At 31.5% G+C, this 27,801-nt stretch overlaps 1 protein-coding gene and 1 long non-coding RNA gene across 2 annotated transcripts in view; both read right to left on the reverse strand.

Annotated features, from left to right (window-relative positions):
- The window catches only part of LOC149480418 (neural cell adhesion molecule 1-like), a 97,963-nt gene that overhangs the window by 45,339 nt on the left and 24,823 nt on the right, over nt 1-27,801 (reverse strand). The window lies entirely within an intron of this gene.
- Nucleotides 16,824-19,196, reverse strand: LOC149480419 (uncharacterized). The gene is made up of 3 exons (XR_016317059.1): nt 18,939-19,196; nt 18,367-18,503; nt 16,824-17,585 (listed from the first exon to the last, which is right to left on the reverse strand). It is a non-coding gene; the product is annotated as an uncharacterized LOC149480419 (long non-coding RNA).

Below are 27,801 nucleotides of genomic sequence, written 5' to 3' on the forward strand. Positions count from 1 at the left end.
AGGAATGCTATGCAATAGCTTTACCGCGGCAGTCCCCGAATTCCACACGTCTTTTATTTTTATTTTTTTTTGTAAGTAGCTTTCTGTAAAGATGCTATTTTATATAACTTGTTGTCCCAGCAAACGTTGAGTATAAAAAAAAGATGTTGACCGATTCTCAAACCTACCCGCTATGCACACAAAATATCATGAAAATCAATGCAGCCGTTTTGAAGTAGTATGGTAACTAACATTGAATTACGTTACGTTATTGTTAAAAAATTACAATTAAATTTAAACAAGAGTTATAACTCTACAAGACTGCGTACAAACATTGTTTTTATTAAAAGCAAAACGCGAAATGTTTCACGTCTAAATATTTTCCAATTAAAACAGTTGTTTTTGAAATTAACTTTAAATTATATTTTTCGTTACGAACAACAGTTTATTATTTTTAATCATAGGCGTGTTGAACATATTTCATGCATACGATTAAAATTTCATAATTAATCTTTCACTCCACTACAGACTTCATTTTTAGTTAATTTTTCATTTTATTTTCTTTATTGTTTTATATCGATGTTAATGATCGGTGTTGCAGTTTGGGGTTTGGGGTTGATTTTAATTAATTCAGAACGAAAAACTTAAAAAGGAATTATGTAAATAAAATAACTTATTTAAACGTGGATGATACGACAGCATTTATCTACATAATAATAAAATTATATTATTAAAGTACCATAATTACATATGTATTTATTTTCAATTACATATTAGTTAGAAAAAATAAACTTCTCTACGAAACGTCGATGTATCATGTATGATAGGAGAACAAATTCTATTTTCCATCTCATAAACATCTAGCTGAAACTGGAATATTTGTAAATGTGTGTAAAATACACATATGAGGAAAGTATTTAAATTAACTTTTTGGCTACATCAAAGCTTAACGCAGATTACGCAAACTTTTACTGTTAAAAATCATATGAAATAATGATTTGTAATGTAAGCCTTCTAAAAATAAGGTCCTGTCCAATATTCTAGAGTATTAGGAAAAGTTATAAATAAACTTACGGAGACGATAAAAGTAATGTGGCGATAAAAAAGTTTGGTAAAATGATTCAGTTGATATTGCACGCGACATAGATTGATGTGTGACCGCTCTCTGGCGCTTTTTATATCATACTAGAGGTCCGCCCCGGCTTCGCCCGTGGTACATATTTCGCAATAAAAGGTAGCCTATGTCCTTTCTCGGGTATCAAAATATCTCCATAACAAATTTCATGCAAATTGGTTCAGTAGTTTAGGCGTGATTGAGTAACAGACAGACAGACAGAGTTACTTTCGCATTTATAATATTAGTATGGATAGCTGTAGTTTGCGACCTTCATAACTCATTTTAGGAATTAAATTGTAGAATGAGATCTAAATTACACTTTAAATATCTGTCTATTTATCAATTACTTACAAGTTTTATTAATATAGGCATAATCCTTTCCATAATTTCAGTTAAAAGTGACGAATCCATACTAATATTATAAATGCGAAAGTAACTCTGTCTGTCTGTCTGTCTGTTACTCAATCACGCCTTAACTATTGAACCAATTTGCATGAAATTTGGTATAGAGATATTTTGATACCCGAGAAAGGACATAGGATAGGTTTTATCCCGGAAATCCTACGGGAACGGGTTTTTCTTTGAAAACGCGGGCGAAGCCGCGGGCGGAAAGCTAGTAAACTATAAATTTTGTATATATAACACTTTTACACTGCGAAAATTTTATCAATTTTGTAATCAGCATTTTAGTAACAAATGAATGTATGAAGTATGTATAAACCGTATAAACATACTGAAACTTAATTGAAAACTACTGCTTTTATGCAATGTTTTTTTATGATTGTAACACCAGATATCGGGTATGAATGTATAACCATATTGTATAATAACATATCGGCCCCATCATTAAAACATATAGCAGGTGATTCTATCTCGATCTGAACTTTAATCTCACAACATCTCCGTTTTAATGGGGTGCAATTAAGAAGGATAGATGTTTAATTATTTCGCCCACACTATATATCTCTAATCACGTACAAACAACAAGCGTGGATTACTTTTAGAGTGCTCAATATTTATTCCAACTATCGGGCATATTTTTATTTAAAGAAAGACAGCGATTTAAAATACGTTTTAATTAAAATACGTTTTATTTAGTAATTTCGGCACTCTGATTCGATAATAATTGAATGGCTGTTTAAAAAAAAATTTAGTATACAAAACATTTAATATGATTTGATTCTGTGTATCAGAGGTAAAAGTACCTACATATAAAACACAGTAGGTATAATAAATAAAATGTGTCGTTGTTCCCAGAAAATTATTCCTGACTCCGTGACTACAGCACTATTTGTAAGAAACAATACATTTTCTTGTTTACTTAAGGTACAGGAAATCGTATAGACTCATAAGTAAGCATATCCAATTTATCCAAATACAATAGTTTCCTTGGAATCCATCCTATTCTGAATCCAATTATACAGTTATACAGTACAACTGTGTAAATATTTATTCTCAGAGCACGAAAACAAGAAAAACGTCTAGAATTATATAAAATAACTGTAGTTTCGTGTAGAATTCAGCAAAATAATCCGGAACTTAAAAGCATTTTTTGTGTCGCGGTGACCGCAAAGTTTGCGCGGTAACCGGCACTAAATTCTATGGTTTATGGCAACAATCCCTGGTTAGTGATACCATACTTATGTCATGGCACCTGAGCCCCGAGTTATGCACTCGATATATTATAGGGGATGACACTTGGGATCGCCGCGTTTATTTTTAGAACACTTTATTATTGCTATCAAGTATCATAGACATGAGGATAATGTTGTACAAATGTATACTTGTATATTTGTGTAAAATATTTTTCCAGTTTTATCAATAGAAATAAAGAATTTTTTTATGGTAGATAGGTAAAAATACATTTTGCACGCTGTTTGAGATATCTAATGTACATTGTACAATGAAGGATAGACGTACAACTACAATACGACACCACTTAATTAACATTTATCATAAGACTTCTTACACACCGCATTTGAAATTGTATTCTAATTGCCCATAAAATATTTATTTGAATTCACAGCACACAATTGGAATTTACGGCAGCGCTGAGCAAAGCCTTATTTACATAACTAGACCTTGTAGTTAATTTATTTAAAAGCTGCTATTGTAATTATAATAATCGCCTCTTTTAACTTAGAAAGTTTACAATCTTCTGAGGAAGGACAATTTCAGTGATTTACGGCGCCGTACGTCCGAGTGCCGACGAAATTACAAACTTTTGTGTGAAAATTTCTAAAATTGTAGAATGTCTCGCTTTACCGTCGCTTGTTTTCGCTACCGTTGTATCTAAAACTGTGGAGTTTATGAAACGAGTTTAACTTTGTACGATCTTAAATATAAATTTCACAACTTTGCGTCTCAAGAATGAAGTTACAGTATTTCATCGTCGTTCAACAAGTTAACGTTACGGAGTCCATGTTTACATTATAAATAATGTTTTACGCATTACACAGGTGGCAAATATATATCGTCTACAATCTCAATATTATTTTAATCCTTTAATAAACAATATTTTTGCTAAAACTAAAAATTTAAACGGAAATTAATAAATTGTATCCATGCCATTAATTTTAAGGAAAACATTAAATATAATATATTTTATATTAATTATTCTATCATAAATTAAGCGACACTATAATATAATCATAATATTCAAATCTCAGTTTTTGATTAATAGTTTATGAACCGTGGCGACAATTAAGGTTAATTAGCGTTAGAAAATGATTAATGTAATTAACTCCATCCAAATCATAATTCAAGAAAGATAAATTAAAGACTGGCGCGACTTTAATTCATCCAAATTCGGGGTACTTTTATTAAACTAATCCTAAGCTATTTAAAATTCCGGAATAACTTAGAATTCCTTATTAATTAAAGTTCTGGTTTTGATAAGTGCTCTTAAAATGTGTGTGTAAATAGCAATATTCAATGTCAATTTAATAAATCGATGTCATGATAATATAACAAGAAATTAATTAAGACCCAAAATCTCCTTTATGGAATCAATACCAAAGTTCGAATTCCAACAATGTTACAAACTAAATAATTGGAATGGATATCCCGATACTACTATTTTCCCAACAATAGGATCGGTTGGCCATAGATTGACCGAACCGTTCTTGAATTACATCAACAATTATTGCTCATAGTTCACTAGTTTCTCTTCATTGTTTCGTATTGTTGCATAGTTCCAACGTTTCGGAGCTGCGCACTTGTAAACCATTAAACTATCGGGTAATAAGTCCCTGTTGCAAAAAATGCTATTGTTCACGGCGTAAGTAACAACCGAGAAGAGTTTTATTCGAAGTCCACAAAAGCTAACCTAGTTTAGGTGAATGGACAATCAAATTGGGGTTGTAGCGTTGATGTCCATTAACACTTGCGTCGCGCAATCCGCATTCCCTTTGCCTTTTGATGTTAACATTCAGCGCGACGCTGCATCAATACAGTTTTTGGTCCATTTCCATACAGCATTGTCAAACAAACAATGAAACTAAATATCAAGCAATTATGCTACTGCAGTTCTCAAATGAAGATAGCTGTAATTGTTACTGACGAAAGCATGTTAAAAGCCCAAAAAATATTGATACAATGCAATGTAAAAACACTAAGCCTGTTTTTGCATAATATAATATTTAAACATCTGCAAACATTTGTTTGGCGTGCATTAAAATTCAAACTGAATAATTTTGAAACGCAAATTGGCCTAATTATTGCGTATTTGTATTTGATTGGATCATATTTCGGGACTTAATAATCTAATTAATAATTTAATATTCGCTCCACCGGTGATAGTTATACTGCAACTAGAAGCTTTTAAAATAAAACAAAATAAATAAATGTTCAATATGAGTTTATGAAATAGATTTTAAAACGAATTCATTGAAATAAAAATATTTGTAGATATAGGTACCTAATGCTTTTCCTTTAACTCTTAAGCGCGTCACACACGATGAAGATACTATAATATTTTATCTTAAGATACTGTTATATTTTATACTAGATTTCCGCCCGCGGCTTCACCCGCGTTTGCAAAGGAAAACCCGCATAGTTCCCGTTCCTGTGGGATTTCCGGGATAAAAACTATCCTATGTGTTAATCCAAGTTACCCTCTATATGTGTGCTAAATTTCATTGTAATCGGTTCAGTAGTTTTTTACGTGAAAGAGTAACAAACATCCATACATCCATACATCCTTACAATATATTAGATATATTAGATATTAGATATTAGATTAGATAACAGTATCTTAAGGTATCCGGTATCAGCGTTCTGACCATCATTTTTCTTTTTGTCATTGCGTACTAAGGTCTAAGACCCCTGTAGAACCGCCCGAAATTTTGTGTTAGTGTTTCGGGTCATTTGTAACAGGATGGCGGTTCTACAGGGGTCTTAGTACCTACGCAATGACAAAAAGAAAAATGATGGTCAGAACGCTGATACCGGATACCTTAAGATACTGTAATATAAAATATAACAGTATCTTAAGATAAAATATTATAGTATCTTCATCGTGTGTGACGCGCTTTAGACTTAACAAGTTAACAGCTTTTAAACACGATTCATTGATCATTCATTATATTATTTAAGACAGTCACACTCACACTGTCCAGAAAATACCTACTCATTAGATACACCAAAACATTTACAAAAAAAAATATTTTTGTATCACCTGTTTTGAGAATTAAAATTCTTTTTGAATCTGAAATGATGTAGGAATAAAAGAGGCGGCTTTTCTTCCTACACCATAACAAGAAAATGCATACTCCCTTTAGCAAATACATCCACGCAATTTACACACGTGGGCAATTCACGAAAACTGAAATAAAAATGCAACTAAAAATTTCCCAAATAGTAGTTTGGTCTCACAAATGGATTGGAATATACCACGTCGGCCGCCAACTAAGCTGGTTACCGGCTTAATGCAATTTTACTACGCCTGTCAGCCGAGATGACATGATATTCCGCCAAGTATTAGACCAATTATAGTAATAGCTTACAATTTGAGAAATTCTAAGGCTCCCAAAGTTTAAAGTATTGATTTATGATAAATCGGCGTGTTGTTTTAAACCTGCAATTATTTAATTACGAATGCATACATCTAATTTAAACACATATATCCCGAAAGTTGGATTAAGTAATTTAATGTTATTATTGTTTCGCACAATAATCATTAAACCTCTTTATCTGAAATCACTGGAACATAAGAATTATCGTGCTTTATTACCTTTCAGTTAAAAGCATATTGTTTTAAATGATTTGAGTAGGTATGTTTACGAAAATAAGCATAACATTGCGTTTTACGATGCATATAATGTAAGAAACAATCTATATCTCTATATGTGGTTAGACTTCTTAGCTATTTTAACATAGCGGAATACAGAAGTACAATGTTATTCCGTACCACAGGTGAAGAGCCCATTTCGCTCCTACTATTCCTGCCTTACATATTCGTACTTCTGAGTTCTGAATCCATTATTAGATTGGCAATACATCTAAAACTAATTGTTGTGGATGGGTGGCGTCGTCTACTCTCAGGTGACGTGTTTTGCCTTCTCTACAATATACGTGACGTTAGAATTTACATTTGAAATTGTGGCTTCACCTCGTGATAGTGTCTATTGGAATAATATTAGATTATATTTAAAGCCTTGAGATCCAATCACTGAGACCATACTAGGAGCGTTTAATGATGAGATCCTCATTTCAAAAATAAAAAGTGGGTAAGTTTAACTAATTTTTTCAATTGGAATGAATCAAGATCATGCTAATGCCTGGATTAAAAATATTAAACATGGTAGTGACGACTGCTACAACTATACAGTATACTAAGGATTAAAAACGTTTTAATTAATGGAATTACAATTTTGCAAGGCAGCGTAGTTTTGCATCAGCATTTATCACGTACACTATCTTTTTCAAATGAAGCGAACCCTATAGTATAATTAGACACACAACATTTAATTGTATATCCGAGCAGTAACTTTCCTTTCTCTTTCAATGACCTAAACTATTTATATCTGGATTCATGCACCTGACCCATATTTATTTGAACTTTTCAAACCTTCCTTCACATGCTTCACATTAAACCCTACAGTTTATAGTACTATTTATTCGACTTAATGAAGACAATTTTAATTGGATAAATATCAAAAATAGCAAAATATCCAATCACATGAGCCCTTATTTTATTTGCTATATAAAACTAATGTTTATTGGCCATGATTATATAAACTTATGTGAACTTTATGCTTATTATATACTAGCTGCTCCGCGCGGTTTCACCCCCGTGGCTCCACTCCTGTTGGTCGTAGCGTGATGATATATAGCTTATAACCTTCCTCGATAAATGGGCTATCTAACACCGAAAGAATTTTTCAAATCGGACCAGTAGTTCCCGAGATTAGCGCGTTCAAACAAACAAACAAACAAACAAACTCTTCAGCTTTATAATATTAGTATAGATTTTTTTCTTACTCTATGTAGAGACTTGCTTAAAAGTATCTGCTACGACTAGCTACAACATTTTTTTTGTACACATACATTATACATTTTATATTATGTTTGTATGTATATTAAACATATTAATATTAGCATTTCTTCATAAACCTTATTAAACGATTAGAGAAAATAGCTTTAAAATCACATATAACAAAATTAAATTGTATTGTTCATTATTAAGGTTATTGAACGAAGCTAAGCTTTTAAGCAAACGTGACTATTCAAGGTTGTGAGATTTATAACGCCTCAATATAATTGATCCAATACTACGAACTAGAATTAATATATTATGATGTTGTGGTAGTATGAGTAAATCATTTTGTACCTTTCGACAAAATGGAATATAACAATTGAGTAGCATTAATTTTAGAGCGGTAGTTTTATGTAATTTAAGTACTTATAACTTTCATTGTTGCCTGAAATAAATAAAATAATAAAGTGTTTACAATCAACTCCAATTTTTTTTATGTAGATATTATACCAACAGTTTACACGCAAAAGTATAATTTTCGTAAAAGTATAATTAAGACAGTCAGAAAAACATCACATCAACTGATATTTAATTCACTCATGCCTATAATATTCATGGCGCTGCCCTGCCGAAAAAGTAGTTTTCGTAGACAGCCCTTGAGCGAAGGGAAATCGTTTAAGAGCCTGCCCTTGGGTTCTGGCACCTGGGCCTAAGTACGGCAATTTTCCAACGCCATTATATAAACTCCTGCAGTACCTTCCCACATATTACACGAACTGAAATACACTTAGATTAACACCCGTCGAATGTTTGTATAAAACATTATTAAATCAACATGGTGTGACATTGAGGCTTGCCTTTTGTAAGGTATAAATCGAATTATATAATCAGCTTGATTCAGATTATTTTTTATTTTGGTTTATTTAACTTATATGTTATAATACCGTAATCTTTCTTATATGTAAAAATAAATCGCAAAATGTGTTGGTAAGCGCATAACTCGAGAACGGCTGAACCGATTTCGATAATTCTTTTTTTATTATATTCCTTGAAGTACAAAGATGGTTCTTATGTAGAGAAAACGCAAACATGTACCACGGGCGAAGCCGGGGCGGACCGCTAGGGTAAAATAATTTTGAAATCGACAATATTGCATAATCTGTCATATCAAATCCTGTCACCTTTTTCAGCGTCATCAACCGAAATTTAAAGTACATTTTTGTTTCAATGTAGACAAGGGTCTATCAACGATAAATTGTTTCCAAACCTGCCCTGTAAAGCCATACATTTATTGGATGGAATATTCTCACATAAAAATCGTTACACCAATATCATATACAGTCTGAGGTAATATTATATCATGTTATATTAATTACTGCTCACTACATCTTCGCTATAAACTAACCAAGCACTAAAACCAGGCTTTAACACATAACGACGTCACACATGTACATTTAGTACATGTGCTATGTATATTAATAGGGATAATAAACTAAAGGACAGAACATTAACGTACCTGATCTCATAAACTACTCGCGAAACTTGGCTAGGTGTACGATAAATTAACATTTTGCTCGCATTTGGGCTTAGAGAAAATAGATTTTTAACGACCATTCATATTTTATTGTACTTGATGCATGACATTCCCTAGTTATTCATTTGTTATATTTGATAAGGTTCCTCGCAACTACATTAAGTATACCAATACTCTTAATGGTTTTAGATCACGAATTATCAGAAAAAATATTGGTCTAGCCTGAAAGGTTCGACAAGAATAAATAATTTTAACTTGAGTACGATAATACCAATAATACGAAACTATTTCTATTGATTCTTAACAAACCATATTAATGTTTGATGTCTACTTAAAGTAATGCTTTGAACGTAGCTGTGCGTTTCCACCTGCGTCTTTTAACACACAAAATCACCTTTCAAATCAAACAAGTACTTTTTAAATTAACTTTCTCCTAACTTATGAGTTTAAATAACATGATTATTACGTGATCGATCATTAAAAAAAAATACATAATAACCGCAAGGTTCGCAAAAATAATTCCACATATTTCCTCAGCTCGTTAAATAAATATAAAACCAATCCAAAAGCAATACATGTTTTCAAATAAAATCTCATAAGTTTCTTACTCAGTTGCAATTGCACGGTTTTTGCGGTGTTGGTTTTCTTTCACTTTGCTTTTCCTCGTCTTCTATAATTTGTCTTACTTGATCCGATTGTAAAGCTTAATTGGGAAATAGAAAAATATATCACTTAGGTACATCCATCCATACACGGATGGTACAAAAACAATAAAACTTCGCTCCTTTATAGATTGCTTTCTTTAATGTCTTTTTAAAAATTGTTAAAACAATAAGCTGATTACGGGGGCTATTCTCAGAATGCACGTTTTTCTCAATAAAAACGATTATCTAGTATGAGATTATCTAAAGGAAATTCCCATAATCTTCGACTTTCAATCTTAATAAGCATTAACTCACAAAATATGTACATATTTTATTATTGAATAAATATTAATATGATATTAATAAAATAAATGTTAATTATAAAACGATTCTATTTTATTACCAACTAGGTTTCCGCCCGCGGCTTCGCCCGCGCAGTCAAAGAAAAATCCGCATGGTTCCCGTTCCCGTGGGATTTCCGGGATTACATCATTTTTCCGGGATAAAAAGTAGCCTATGTCCTTTCTCGGGTATCAAAATATCAAAATACCAAATTTCATGAAAATTGGTTCAGTAGTTAAGGCGTGATTGAGTAACAGACAGACAGACAGAGTTACTTTCGCATTTATAATATTAGTATGGATTGTTTAGTCATATAAATATCTTGTTGCTACGGCCTTTATCGAAACCAAGTTTAACGTTGTCATTTGTAAATATAGAAAGTTATATATGTCACATTCTAATAATAAAATATGTACTTTTCAAGTATGAAATAACTCTAATTTATTATAACTTATTGTATTCATTGATACACGTTTCTATCATAAATAAGAATTTATTTTAATCGTCGCCCACAAGCTTTCTAAGAGTTCGATTAATTCATCTAAAAAAGGACAGAAGGAATACTCAGTAACTTTTTTTTACTTACATTTTTAGCAAATTTTCCTATATTTTTACCTGTATTTATTTATCGACGTTACAATTTACAATGTTATTTCTACCAAAAAAAATCTTTAATAGTTTTTAATTAAAAAAAGGTACAACAAATTTTTTTATCAAAAAATATTTCTAGATAAATGAGAACATACGCTGTCTATTTTTGGTAATAGTCTTTGAAAACTTTGTTTCATAAGTTTTAATTTGATCATCTACGTCCTTTAAACCAAAATTGAATTTCACTAACCCAATGTTGATTGTAAATTTGGTTGCTCAAAGAAATAAATATATCTCCTTAAAATAGAGGTTTTCAACCATATATTTGTCCCTTTCAATTGGCATCTTCCTGGGCATTCACTACCGTTTCTAGGCCGGCATTCCTAACTACCTATTCAAAAGTATTGAGGTCACAGCTATGTTTTAATGGGAACTATTTTTCGTAATTATAGCGATTGTTGAGTTTGCTTTTCTTTCTAACAAATGTTGAGCAATTTGTAACCTTTTTATAATGTAAATCGTTTTTACTTTTATCTTGACTAGTAATGAAAATAAAGCAAAAAGTCAGTTGTATTTACAAAAAATCGTTTTTTCTTTATTTTATTTCAATAAAATTGCTCTTTGGGATATCATATTCTAATTGAAAAATAAAATTAGCGATAGGGAATTTCCCTAAATGAAATCCCCATTTTTACTGCATTCACTTACCATTGTATACATATTTAAACACAGCATGTCTCAAAAGCTTAGAAACAAGCAACTCAACAAACCGTACAGGCGGGGAGGCCTAATCTTTCTCTCTCTTTGAACTTTCGTTAATAAAACTCCCTCGCACTTATCTCTGGAGTGCGATAAAAAAATTCTGCCGAAAACAACATTTTTGCCGCTTGCAAGCGTCGCAGTCCCCACATCCAAAGATCGTGGTGATGATAAAATGACACCCTTCACTGATATTTTATGATATATAGCTTAACGATTAAAATAAATCTTCGAAATTTGGCCCGCAATGACTCAAAACTAAATAAATAATATTTCAATAGAACTTGTCACTTCTTATAAATTTCCTCATCCCCTTTTACAGTGCTTTAGCATTTGAATATAACTTTATTTCCAGTATTTGCTGCGAGACTGCAACTCTGCTTTTTGTATCTTTTTATTTTATACAGTTACAAACTCTACACTTTTTACCACTTTTAATTTAAATACGAAACGGATTCCAGACAGAATTACCCTACGAAACTCCTTGGCTATTTTCATACATAATAAATCGTATAGTTTTAATTTCTTTTCTTTTACATTACGTTGAACTGAGGCGAATGCACCTCAATGTACTCGTCTTGTCTCTTGTATTTTTTAATTAATGACACAAAACTTTAATTAAAAAAGAAAGTTCCTTAATAACACTGTCATCATTAATAATGGAAAATTGTTTGTTTAGATTAATATTTTCATTAAAATTTTAATCTCTTACGACGTGCGTATTATCCACATTGTTCAATGAAAAACTTTTTACAAGTAGCACATGCATTATTGTTCTAAAACGAAGCCTATGCAATTAGTACATATTCTACGTTCATTCTATATTTCATACCATAAGCTCAAAACATGATCAAATAAGTCCAGTCTTAGCAACACTAACAACACTCGTATCCCTTCAAAGCATTTGAGAAAAACAAATGAGAAATAACATCTCTCATCTCACTCTGCTAATTTGGACGTATTGCTAAAAGCATTTGCTCAAGTGTCACACGTCAAGGTCCCTATGAACAATTGCAAATCCAAAATATCTTTAGGCTACGTCCTTAGTTGCCACCTGTGACAGGAAGGGTCGAAAGAGCCCTTATAAAGGGTGGATCACGGTGACGGCTTGCCTATATTCCATTCAAAACTAACTATTACATGTCTTGGGTGACATTGAGAACGTTTGAATACAGTTTTAATTAAAGATGTCAATGTAAGTTGTTTTTTTTTTGTGTAAACATCAAAAAAAGGGATTAGTCACGTTGGTCTATAATAAGTTTATTCAATTTCTTTTATAAGAGTATTTTTCTTATCGTATTAATTTTAAAAGTGAAGTGAGTGAAGTCCCATTCCCCCTAGTGGGGTAAGGTGTAGATGCATTATGCGTAGGTGATCAGCCTTCTGTGTCCTGCCAGACCGCGAATTTTTTTTTTTGTCTTCACCGGGAATCGAACCCAGGACCCCTCGGTTCTACGCTCACGCGTCAACCACTGTAGGTACCAAGAAGGCGGTCTATTTATTAATTTTAAAAACACATACATAATTTAGGAACATACACATTACATAAAATTAAGAACTTTTTATGTAATACAATATGCTTACCGCAGACCACAGACTCATATTACATAATTTTATAAAACCGTGTTACAAATTAACGCCTTGCTTATAATATAATAGTTATTTATTTTGATTATGAAAATCACTAATGTAGTTTTGATAAAATGTGTATAAACTATAACATCCATTTTCTTCAAATAACATTATATTATGTAGGTCAATCTTACGTGTAGAAGTTACCTATAGCATCACCTACTTCATACTTGGAAGCAAACTAAGCATCTAAGTAAAGTAATACTACTTTGCACGTAGCTTGAAGGGCTTCACAGAACTGGCTTAAGCGCTAACCATATAACTAAATGTCGTAAGACTATATAAGTTAAGAAAACTTACTAATCCAAGTACTGTTTTGTCACTATATTAAACACACATTGAATAAGAGATCATCTTAGTCTTTTTTATTCTCTGTGTTGTTTTACTCTATAAAATTGTATAATGTTAAGTATTTTTGGAGAATATGTTATATACAGTATGTATAAAGGCAAATTCTTTATACATACTGTTCACTCATCAACAAATTCCAATTCCCTTGTATCTATAAAAGTTTGAAGTTTCCATAGTGATTGTATTGTACTTTTATTGTTGTTGTATTGTAAAATATTGTGATTGATTGATTCCATCCAGATGATTGAAATATCTTTCTTAAAAACTTAAAATGGTAGTACGGGCCGCTGACTGACTACGAGTGAAGATATAAATAAATAAATCATGATCATAATAAATCACTGCAGTTAGAAACAAATGACAGTCAAAATCAGTTCGTAGATTAACGATACGTATTACATTAATTCGATCGAACAACAATGAACCTTTTATACAAGCCATTCGTAAACGTCTCATGCAATTTAAATTTTACATTTAAAAATAGCATCTAAATTGGCAATCTTACACTAGTTGGCTATAAAAAATTACAATTGACGTAGACGCTGTGGAATAAGCAAACATTTCTGCAGTTCTCGAAAGAACTCTGAAAGCAGGATCGGATTATGCTCACAAAAATCCTTTAAATTTGAATATTTAGAGTACCGTCACGTTTGTGCTATAAAACCTAACGTGATGATGTCTGTTAAATCATTTTTGATAATGGTAACTTCAAAGTCTAAATGCTTTATTTTTCTTATTACAATATTTGCTTAATATCAAGATCCCCTTTTCAGTCTAATCTTATACTTTGTTGTCCGCACACATAAGGAATTGTTTCTTTTTAAATCTTTAATAAGGTATATTTTATTTATTTTATTTTAGTACACGTAACATATTATCTATTGCATTGTCAAAGATAATGTAGAGACACAAAATATCACAAAATATAATCTAAGTAAGCAATATAACAAAAATGGGGCCCCAGTATTTCCTTGCTCCACTGCGGTTTAAATACATTTTACAAGTACGAACAAGAAATAGTTTTTATTTTTTATCGTAGCGTTCCACGGCATAAGAAATGAGCGTAGAGCTGTGATATACAAGTTGGTAAACAAATCTACATGTAAAGCTAAGAGAGATGAACTAACTAACTTTTCTATGCTAAAAAGAAGCTGCTGCTATTTATTTTTAAATTTCGAATTCATCACTAAAAGCCGTTTGCAATTTCTTTCGCGAAATACGAAACTAAAAAGATGTGAAAATCGACACATTAGGAAACAAAATTCGCAAGTTATAAAAATATATTACATTGTAATTTTATTTTATAACTAGCTGTGCTCCGCGATTTCACCCGCATTGCTCCGCTGCTGTTGGTCTTAGCGTGATGATATATTATAGCCTTCCTCGATAAATGGGCTATCTAACACCGAAAGAATTTTTCCGGACCAGTAGTTCCTGAGATTAGCGCGTTCAAACAAACAAACTCTTCAGCTTTATAATATTAGAATAGATAATAACAAATGTACCTACCTATGTGGTATGGAACATATTATTGGTATTAAATCAATTTAAAATCAAGTTTGCTTAATATTTGTTATCAAAGGCTGGCAAAGTACCTATAACGCCACCAGTGTTACTAGAATGGGACCTAACAAAAATTACTATTTAGCACTGTTAAAACACTGTTTGACCGCCTCCTTGGTACAGTGGTTGACGCGTGAGCGTATAGCGTATAGTGGTTGACCGGTGGAGACAAAGAAAAAAAATGTCTCGGTCTGGTAGGAGACAGAAAGCTGATCACCTACTTGTCCCTAAAGAAAATCGATCAGTGAAACAGATGTAGGCATAATGCTGCCCCTTACCCCACTAGGGGACGTGGGACTTCACTTTTTTTTTTAACTGTTAAAACAAGTATCTACTATAACAATAAATTTTAAGCTTGAAGAGTATAAGCTGACTTTTGACTGACAATAATAATCCGTAGCTAAGCTACAGACTTCACCTGCCTTATTACCTTCATAGTAAAGAATACACTTCGTAAATAAACAATTCTGTATTCGTTAAAACGATACTGAACCGAAACAAATTTATTTTTAGATGAACACATATTTATGTTTCACTAACATAGTAATATTTGGTTTATGTTTTAATCAATTTTCATTAATTATATTTAACATTATTTTGAACAAAAAGCTACAGCATGTATGTTTTAACATATTCCATGTATACCTATCACATGAACTGTTTGTTTGATTTATATTAAATGAACATGATTTTAATATTAATTTATTGACAAATATGTGCAGACTTGCTAAAACCAACTAACAAACATCAAAAGCAGTGGTTTCAGAATATGGTGTCTCTTCAGTCACAATCAATACAGCACTTTGAAATCTTATAAGTGGACAGTGCTATTTCTTTCTCAGCCTTCTTCTAACAAATGGGAGCTTTTTTAAGGTTAAGTCTAAATAATTGGTAGGGTACAAAAAGTGATCCTCCAGTCTCTAAATCAATTAAGCGAGGCAGTGCGTTCCCTACGGTTTAATAAGAACTTACGACACAGCTCTGGGCCATAAAACGCTGTCCACCGACTGACCCAACAATGGACGACGGTAATGGAAAATTGTCTAAAGGGATTTTTTTTATTATAACCACACTAGAGTCCACTTCGGCGTGACGAGAATTTATGGTCATTCCCTTTTATTGCGAGCGCTCTAACTTACGTCTAGTGATAATTGTAGTGAATGAAACTGGCTATAAATTATTGTTCCATATTATTTATACCACTTCACGTTCTTCTTACAAGCTTTTTATCAAAAACGTACTCAGAGAGAATAGGACGGAAAATAAATAATGTCGTTTATTCACTCGCGTGTCGTTTGTTCGAACTTTTAAAGCTCATGTTAAACATTGATCAATACTGACACATGGGGTTTATTAATCAAAGGTAGGTACATAAAAACGAAAAAGTTAACCACACAACAAAGCGTTATTTAAACGCAAAGAAAGCTAAAACCGGCGGAAGGAAAATGAATGATTACTGCAAAAAGGGCCATCAAAGCGAATGATAAACGAGCTTAATCTCAGTCCCATCCCTGTTTTATTACCATTGGGCGATTGTAAAAACATATTAGTGTGTGGCTTCTAAAACTCGACCATCTATGACATTAAGTAGCCCTTTTTACCTCAGGACCTATGCTACGAGCCTAATTAGAGCTAATCAAAATCATGTAGTCAAGTAACATTATATTAGAATATTTAAGTGTAGCTAGGATTTCGTATAAAACTTCCTACGCTATTTTTGCCCGTAATTTTCTTTTATTAGTTTAAAACAATTGATTTATGACGAAAAATTCACTGACGCGGACATTCTGTTACAAAATAAACTCCGTTTAAGGCGAAATACAATCATGCTTGTGCACCTTTTGGGCTACGCCCCCTGGGTGGAGCATAAGAGCGCGCGGGACGCTTCACAAAAATCCCCTCGCCACGCCACACAACTGAATAGATGACGGAAACATACGGAACTAACGGCGGTTCAATGAACTTTACTTATATTCTTATATTCGCGCGGTTAAAACTGAGTAAAGCGATCCGGCAACGTCTTTTCGTTGCCGGGCCCATCGAACTAGAAAAATCGACCTTTGTTCCTTTGCACGAAGGTCGATTTTTAATTGGTACAAATCTGGTTACAAAAAGTGAGCTTGTGACTAAATTATTTTATGATGTAATTATTTTTTATTGTTAGAATTGTCGCTACCTACGTTACTAGCTTATTTGCAAATCTTTGTAAACAAATTTTATAGTTTTTCGACATGGGGACTTTACGTACAATATGATAATAAAAATACATAATAGAATAATGCTATTTACGTTTGTTTTTTTACATTATTATTGGTTTTAAAAGATTTAAAAAAACGGGTTTTTGTTTTTATATCATATTTATTGAAAAAAAAAACAATAATAGACAAAAAAATATTATTTAAGTACAATTTTGATTATTTTTGAATAAATATATCCGACATTTTGATATACTTAACATCAGATATTTTCGAATGCTGGTTTTGTTACCATTTTATTGTTTCAATGTTTATCTTCTTGATACGACTTCTTCTCCTTGTTCCGTAAATAAATATGTCTCTTGCCCGTTACTTTGAGCTATCCTTGTACAATGAGGTGCTGAAACAACCATAATAAGTTATAATAGGAGAAAAATTAATTGATAATACCTCTTATTAAAAAGATACTGTCATCAAAACTAGAAAAAATTGCACAGCTGTGTACGTTCCTTTGTCGCTTTATTATCCTAGCCCGCAATAAACTCGATTGTCGGCGTCATACATAGCAAACTTTCTGAGAAAATCGTTCTTTTGTTTGCAAAATTTTACGGTTGACCGCAATTATTATAACAAGTGCTTTCATAAAAATTAGTAAAAAATTTCGCAGCTGTGTCCGTTCGTTTATCGCTCTATTGTCCTAGCTCGTAAAAAAGTCGATTGTCGGCATCATATTTACATAACTACAAATTTTTCAAATATTTTTTATATAAAATTTATAAGTAATTATGTATGCTTATGCATAATATGCAAATAGTATTCATAAAAACAAATTAAAAAACTACTCATACATACATTCATTCGAATTGATATATGTATAAATAAATATCCTTTATCTAGTCCTGTCTAGATCTAATCCTTGTCTTGGGATTGCTCACATGTGCATAGAATTGTTAGTAGATCAGCAATAAGCCTAAAATAGCATGATATCTAATAAGTAAAAAAATTACAATTACCGGTGCAGTGAAAAAACAAAAAAGTTATACGCAATAGGGTTGAAATAAAAATTGTTTCTGATCTCACTGGTAATTACCTACCCGTCAGTGATAACTTTCACTAGTCTGAAATATTCCACTATCTTCAATCTTATGACTTATAAATAAATGACATAAGAATAAACTTACACAAAAAAAGTACTATGTGAAACTGTCTGAAGATCCACATCAGTTTCTGGTAATCATGGTTGGTCTAAAAGACCAACGTGTCTTTATTGCGTCCTGGCTTGCAAGCTGCACATCGGATTTTTCGTGGTCGCGCTTCGCTATTAGAAATAAACATACATACACAAATCAGTAGTATATTTATTGGAAAATGAAATCTCAAAAAACAACTCAAACATTACCTATTTATACCAATAATAAAATTATAAATAAAAATAAAGACAGAGTGCATAAAATTATAAAATCTTGATTTGTGCGTTGCTAAATTCAAACTTTGTAAACATATATGTACTAGTACAAAAATCATAAATAGGTACCTAGTAATCAAATTATAGGAAGATGAAATCTCAGAATATGACTAAAATAATATTACTTATTACAAATAAGATAACTATCAAATTTTCATTTATGCGTTTCTCAATTTAGACTTGTAAACATATACCTAGTAATCAAAATATTGGAAGTTGAAATCTTTGGACTTGTAGCGACCGAAAGACATAATAAATATAAATAAGCATGATAAACATTAAACTTACCTATTTAGGTTCAATAACTGTAGTTTCTTCATCTGCCTTCGCAACATTTTCTTCCTAATGTTCTCACCATCAATGTTTTGGCCACCAAAATTCACCATGTTTATGAAAATCTTTAGTAACACTAACACTAAATCACGTATGCGAGTAGACAACGGCACCGCGCGAAAAAGTTGTACAGGACTGCTCTCTAAGACGCGTTGGCGTCGACTAACAGGAGGCGGAACGGCGGAAGCGACCGGCCTGCGCGCAATTTTTTGCTCATAGTTAATAAATATATATTTTTTAAATTACTGATGTATTAATTGAAAAATCTAATCCCGCACGTCCCTCAAGAATTGAATGGAAGTGGATGTGGATAAAGTTTCATTGATATTACTTTACTATTGTCCAAATGAAATTGATTCTCCGTTTAATTTTTGGGCAACTTCACAACGTTTTTCTATCGAGACAAATTTTGTCAATCGTGTTTCGGTTCCCAAACGCCACTAAACAAACTCTTCAATTAAATAAATCGATAAATAAAAAAAATCTAATTCAAAGTTTTTGAAGAAAAAAATTAATTCTCCGTGGGCTCGAAACGTCTGTTTTGGGTCTCATTTCGCCTTAAGAAGTTAACGAGATCTCTGTAATTGAAATTAAAAATGAATAAATTATTTGGTTCTTTGTTGAAGTTAGGATACGATATAAATTTCTTTTTATTATTTTTCCTTTCACATACATAAAAGTATATCAACAGAGACTTTATATATAAGAATTAAATATATTTATACACGTAATTTTCACACACGGCACAATCCGATCCCATACTAAGCATTCGCTTGTGTTATGGAAACCAGGTGGCTGATAAACATACATTTATTATATAATTTTTAATAAATACTTATATAGATAATTAACACCCAGACATAGAGCAACTATCAGATGTTCATCACACAAATATTTGCCCTGGGTGGGAATCAAACCCACGACCTCTGACTTGGAAGACAGAGTCACTACCCACCAAGCCAGTCAATTCCAATAAAAATATTCATTAAATACAAACCACTGTTTGAATTAGACATATTGATTGAACACATAATATTTCGTCCATTACGTCATAGGTCAGCGGACCGAAATGTACTGTAAAATAAACAATAGTGAAATGAAAACTCTAAATCATTCGATGTACTCCTGTCCACATGCCACAGCATTTACACATAGCTGTGTGCTGTCCGGATCATAAAGCATCTGGGTTGTACTAGCGGTGTACGGGGAATTATGTCCGCATTTCCAAAATATTGGGCGACCAGCCGACTGGCGGTGATGGGATTGTTTGCGAATTACTGTTTTTATTATATTTCTACGGGATATTTTGTTTTTTGTTGTTAAGTATATTACGTTTGACTCTGTCAATCTCGTACCTAATACAAAGTTGAAAGAATTGTATCTATTGTATTAAAAACAATATTGAATTAACGTCTGAAATAGAAACATTACAAATGAAATTGTGATGTTGATGAACCAGATTATAAGTAAATTAATTTAATAAAGCGATATTAAAAATGTCAATAGCAACAATCATTAAAATTCAATGTTATTATTCAATGTCGTGAATGTATTTTCAAGCGTGCCGTAATTAATGTTAAAACCTTTTCAAATAAAGAAATTCGCAAACCAGTATTGTATAAGGTTAATAACGTTCAACAAATGTAGGCGGTATTAATTTATTCGGGTTAAAATATTCGTCTCGGAAGCCATAAAGAAAATTTCACTTAATAAAGATAGAATTACGTGAATGAAATCGCAATTGTTTAGATCTTTAAAATCTTATTAAGGTGTAATTTAGGGCCTTCCTTAAATTTAACGGAAATTATGTTATAAATCGCTTTTAAGCTTTACATCGTGTTTTCTTATATACCTGGGATAATATAATTAAAGAGGGCATTGAGATTGTATAGCTAGATTTCAGTTTATTCCGACACGAATTGGATTAAGCTGAAGGTTTGGGTCACACTCAAAAGAAAACGGAATATAAAGGTTAATTACAGTTTTCTGTTACATTCCCTCATATTTATTACTTGTGTTATATCCCTTTATAAATACATTTCTGTTTTCTGTTCAAATTTATGTATTTACAAGTTATTTTAAACCAGATTTATTGATAGACTGAAATGCAAAAGACTTTCATTTCATTTCTAAAAGTATATTCACATACGAAAATGTTTTTTGAAATAAATATCTTTCCACATACATTTTCTCTAATAAAATGTGCTCAACTGAAAGCTAATATGTAAATTATGTAAATTATTATTACAGTTTTACGACATAATATAATAACTTCATCTCCCACTAAACATCGCATTTCATCCAACATTTCGGTCATCAAATATCCATCAACATTTGAGAGCAAAAAATAGTACAATTAACGTGAATTCTAAAGAACGTATGGGGCTTACAAGATTATATGAGTATCATTGTATGATAGTATGTCGCTTTTTGTGTGCCCTTTGTCCTTTACGAGGTCGCTCACGTTCTGCCAGTTTTAATAAGGGCTCCACAAGAAACGTTAGCCAGTTTAACGAGCTCTCCACACTTAACCTTCTTCACCACATCTCTGAGACAATCGTTTTAAAACCCGACTATCGCTGTTTTCTTACATAACGTGATGTGGGTGTTTTAACGAAAAATAATATCAAGTGAACAACAGTAATTAAACTTCAAAAAGAAAATTATCTTACTAAACTATAAAAATATGTCAGTGTTCATATTTAATGTTTGGTAGGTTCTTTGGTAAACAGCTGAACGAACTTTGTCATACTAATTTTCATCCAAACAAATACACAAATATTGAACAACCATTCAACAGAAATCAATTAAACCATCACTAAAGCGCTACACAAAAAATCCATTAACACCACCAAAAAAATCCACCCTGTATAATTACAGCACTGAAAACTATACGCTATATCTATTTAAAGCTCATTTGGGAACGCGAAGCAGTAAATGTGACCTTTACGTGCATGAGAGCAGTTACCGGCAGAACTGACCATATGGAAGTGGAAACACTGAACCTAATTACACGTTAACAGAATATTACGCTTGAACACACGGTATTCACAGGGTGTGCAATTTGAGGAAATAAAATACATGGGACACCGCTATTTGGACTTTGTATTGCTTTAGTCTGAGGTTTGTGTAGACATGGTTTATTTGGGAAGCATGTTTAACACACAGTAAACAATAAAATGAAGGTGTGTGTCTTTTTGTATGTGCTTTGTGATTTTCCCTTGTATTTTCAGTTGTACATGTAATCTAGATGTTGCTTCTTACATTTTCAAAACAAAATATACTTAACCTATACCACCGATTTATCTCATAGATGATTAAACATTTTGTTTGCATTCCGATAGTGAACTCTAAAGATACACTTTTATATGAAATGTTGAAATGAAATAGCTAAAACCTGAAAGCATAACATTATCCGTAGGTATATTCTTTATGTTTTCAAAACAGCAAACAACGTGCACAGTTGAAGCCAAGAAAGCAGGTTATTTACGTTTGTAAACGCTAACATTATCATTGTTCCTAAATCATCGCCCCCTATCTACTTTAACGAGCGTATGCTATCTCTAAAAACAATCGTAGTTCCGTTGTTATTTTCTCAATCGCTTAATACAGAATAATATTTATTCTGCCTCTTAAATAAACAAGACTAGTTTAATAAAAGACGAACAAATATAAACCCATTTATGACCCATGAAATATGTTTATTTGTAAATTAAAGGATACTTGAAACGCATACAGTTTTGTAATTAACATACGTTTAATGTTAATTTAAATATTCCCTTTGAACTCGTGCAAAGTTGACTGTTTCGTTGCTCATAAAAATAATACACGAACAGTATACTTACATAGAATATACAATTAAATAGACTGGGGTAGAAGCCTTTAAAAATAATGAAAAGATAAAAAAAATCGCAGTCGGATGAAACCCATTAGAAAAGGAGGGGAATATGATGAAAATAAAAGGAAAAATAAATTACGGTCAATCCGAGTTCGGGAAGTGGGAGGGGGGAGCTTTTAAGAGAAAAAAATGGTTTCTCTCGATTTCCGACAAAACTACAAGTCCTACAGAAAAAATTTCAATCGCAAAGTTGTAGGTAATTAAAAGTTCTACAACTTTTGTATTCACAATTTTTTCACATAACCTCAAAATTTAGGTGAAAAATTAAAAAAACCAAGTTTTTGGTCTTTTATTTTTATCTACTTCAAAATTTATTGTTTTTCTACGAAATTTGGTGGAAACTTACTTTATTAGGTCCCAAATACACTGTAATTTATTTGATTGAAAATATTTATTTTTTCGCCTTATTTTGAATTAATACCAAAAAAACAACCTAATTTTCAATCGAAAAGTCACCCGTCAAAATATCAGCTTTTTTCAAAAACTGGGAGTGCCTTTTATTCATTGAAATCTCTACTTTCATATGGTGTAAAAAAAAATAAACACCACTATAGTAAATGTTCTCAGGAAATGCATACAAACAGTGTGATAATGAGCTTTTACTAAATCAGGCATACTTCTCGAACTCTATATCTTCTCTTGTATCGGCTTTTCGGTAATATTTCAAAAGAAAAATAATTATCTGTTCTAAGTTTAATATTTTACAGCATATTCAAAAGCAAAATGATGACGATAAAAACATTTCAGGTAGTTCGAGAAGTGTGCCTGATTTAGTAAAAGCTAATTTTCACACTGTTTGTATGCATTTCCTGAGAACATTTACTATGGTGGTGTTTATTTTTTTTACACCATATAAAAGTAGAGATTTCAATGAATAAAAAGCACCCCAAGTTTTTGAAAAAAGCTGATATTTTGACGGGGGACTTTTCAATTGAAAATTAGGTTGTTTTTTTGGTATTAATTCAAAATAAGGCGAAAAAATTAATATTTTCAATCAAATAAATTACAGTGTATTTGGGACATAATAAAGTAAGTTTTCACCAAATTTCGTAGAAAAACAATAAATTTTGAAGTAGATAAAAATAAAAAACCAAAAACTTGGTTTTTTGAATTTTTCACCTAAATTTTGAGGTTATGTGAAAAAATTGTGAATACAAAAGTTGTAGATCCTTTTATTACCTACAACTTTGCCATTGAACTTTTTTCCGTAGGACTTGTAGTTTTGTCGGAAATCGAGAGAGACCATTTTTTTCTCTTAAAAGCTCCCCCCTCCCACTTCCCGAACTCGGATTGACCGTAATTTATTTTTCCTTACATTTTTATCATATTCCCCTCCTTTTCTTATGGGTTTCATCCGACTGCGATTTTTTTTGTTTCAAAAATTATCTACTCTAGTCTAAAATGCGTTACGAATATTTTAAATCAAGTGATGTTTATAAAAAATAATTCATTCACTTAATATTAAAAAGCTTAAAAAATACAATTTAGGTACCTATTATGTCTTGTCGAAATTGCACCAACAGTTTCGGATAAATATTTGTTTTTGTCTATTATACAAAACATACCTAATATAAAACTATGGGTTATAATATTATATAGATAGTGCCTTATCTACTCTCATGCGCTTCATTTTTCTGTTTGTTAGATATTAATTTTAAACGATATCTAGGTACTTAAACTTGAATTATTTGTGTTTATAATGTGTAGATATTTTCTTACATGAGTTTTTCAAAACAGACTTTAATACTTTAAAATAACCACTTCAATGGGATAAACTCTGGAAAGCGTAGCATTCTGTGTAAAGTTTAAGAGAAATTACTTTACCACTTATTTATGATTGTCTTAGTTATTTTCCATCCAGACTGTTCCTTCAACAAATTTTTCGTTAATTTTAAACTAAAATTGTTTGAGAATTTCAAACAAGACTTGAAATTTCTTGATACAGTTACAACAGATACACAAAAAAAATCTTATTTTAGAAAATTTAAAGATGGACCATATGGCACCGTGGCCATATATTTTTTTATACTAGCAGACCCGGCAAACGTTGATCATATTTCAATACTCATTGGGAGTGGAATTAACACAATAATTGTGGTTATATTATGTTTTAGACAAAAGTCCACTCCACATTAATATATTATGGTCGACTGAATTACTGTCTTTCACCTCTATTATATAAATCATATTTTTATGAATACGCCACAGTAGTTAAATGTATTTATTGGTAAAGTTTTGCAGTATCATTCATTCGAGCTGACTCGAGCAATTTCGAAAATGATAGCATCATCGCGTCTCTTTCCTAGTAATGCCTTCTCTTAAATTTTATAATCATTTAAAACTTAGCAAGAATGATTGTTCATAATATTCTCATCTGCAACATCGGCCTGTTCCCAGGAAGATAACCGGGATAACGCCGGGTTCTGTTCTCATTTGTAACCCGCCATTAATGGAACTTTTTCAGAGCCCTTTACTTTTTCTCTGTCAGTTTTTGCATCTTTTATTTTTAATTATTGTCTTCGCGCAGTAGGTAAATATTCGGCAACTCCGGTAATGGAGGCAATTTCCATTTTATTACGCACTTACTTCGTTTATAATTTTATTTGCGGGGCCATTGATTTCATCGTTCTGTATAATTGCGCCAAAATTGTTTAGCCCTCAATTTTAACGTTCTTTGCAAATGTTAAACGAAATTCAATCATCTAACTTTTTTATTGCAACCAATGTACAATTATATCTGCATTTTGAATCAAACCTATTTAGTAACTAAGTACCGCTTGCAACAGTATTTACAATTATATTTTTAAACAATAATTATTATTTGGCATATATAGAACATTATATCAACTTCTTGAATGCAATAAAATAGTGTTCCCAATAATTTTATCACAACCAAATGATACGCACACAAGAGCACGTATAGGCTCAATAAAAAGGAACGACTGAATCGTAAAATGAGTTTAAATATATTGATTCCTGTGAATATGATCATATATTGCTTTTTATTAGGTTACCAAATACCGTTGGTGGGCTATGAATATATTTCATAAATGATTTATTCACAAAAATCTGTTGCGAATTTATTGACCACTTTCACGATTAATTTGATTGCGCATAGGCAATTTTAAAGTTTTACTCGTTCTTATCATTAACAATTAAATAATAAATTATTTTATACGCCAAGTAAAAACAATAAACAAAATACCCATTAAAATCGAGCATTTACAAAAGCAATGAAGAAATGAGCAGTTTTTAAATACAGAAACGCAAACAAAGCCTACAAGACAGCCTAAGACATGTAGGAAGCGAACTTTATATTTTCCTTAATTATATAACAACGTTTAAAGTAACTGGAAACTTTTCAAAGATTAAAATATTAAACCAAGCAACATACTCGTATACAATGTTATTAGCCTCAATGCGGCATCCCTCTAAGTTCGTATTTACATAATTTTATTATTATTGCATTCACTTATATTGTGTTCTTGAATATTTCGTTCTATACCTAACAGCGCCTCGCAAATTTATCAGCATCAGGGGAAAACGGGAAATAACTTCGTGTTTTCTATCAAATTGTATATATTTTTTCCTTATTCTCAAAAAATATAGAAACGTACAATATTACTGTTCTGTAGTTGTTTGTAATTTTATATAAGTACAAAAATTATATTATTTACTAATTGTAAAAATAACAAAATATCTAAGTACATTATAAAATAGTTTCGCACAAAACAATATTATAACAGTAAAATATTGTGGTCGTTCTTTTTAGTTATTATTAGTTTATTTTCGTCTAGTTCTTTCGTGTATATAACTTTTTATAAGAAAAATATAAAGCCATAACTACCTTCACAACAAGTAACAAAAACAGTAAATATACCAAAGAAGGAAAGATAAATAAGAATCGCTTTTAGTACGTAGCTCTACGTTATCATATTTCGGATGTAAATTGATTGATATTGCAATATATATTTGGAATATTTGTACGCTATTTTGAGCAAGAAATTTGTCATCGTCCTACACAAAATGGCTCTAGAATTTCATTAAAGCAATGTACTACATTAACCATGATTTAAATAAAAAATGGAACAGTGTAATGCGAAAACACGCCGCGGTTAATAAAGAACCGCCTGTAATATGTACTGATATATGGAATCCTATTCAAGCGTGCAACGTTATTTGTGCCGTGACGTATAACCCAATGCCGTTGACGCCATTAAAACGGAATAATGAAACACCTGCGGTTTTCGTCGCGAGTCCACAAAGATGCTAAATTTATGGATGCAGTAGTTTTATTATTTTTCTATTTTACTTTGAAGGTGGATATTATAGAAGCAACTGTGTATAAAGATGAGAAAGATTAATTTAAAGATAACAGTAACGTAAGACTCCAGATAATCTGCATAATTTCGTTATCGAAAATTTATCACAAAAATAAACAAGGTAAGACATTTTTTTGTCATTTAAAGTTTGAAATGCCATGTAGAGCCAAATTGGCTCAGCCAATTTTCTAACTTTTTGTCTCAGAATCTATTTCAATCCGAGTTGTTTGTGTACTTAACAAAATATTTTATTAGCCCATTATTTCTTACATTATTTTTGTTAATATTATTTTGCGTGGGTTTGTAAATACGTTACACGGCACGAACGTATCACCATTTTTACGAAATATTGAATTCAAAATTTTCTCAATTTCCTAGGAAAGTGATTTTAAATGTAGTGCTGCTAAGTATAGATATTGTATAGACGGATGTTTAAAAATCAATATGTGAATAAAGGACATTTTGGTATAAAATGTTTTTGGTTCAAATCTTTTATTATTTACAAGCCCCTAATTGCTATGAATCCTCACACACTGTACACACACATTGACAATAATTATTTACTACAACATCAACCTTTTTTTTTTTTTTTTTATAG

The sequence above is a fragment of the Colias philodice genome, chromosome 18 (assembly GCF_061535455.1).
Source record: "Colias philodice isolate Cphi_HAF_F1 chromosome 18, ilColPhil1 Martin Lab GWU primary, whole genome shotgun sequence".
NCBI classification, from domain to species: Eukaryota; Metazoa; Arthropoda; class Insecta; order Lepidoptera; family Pieridae; genus Colias; species Colias philodice.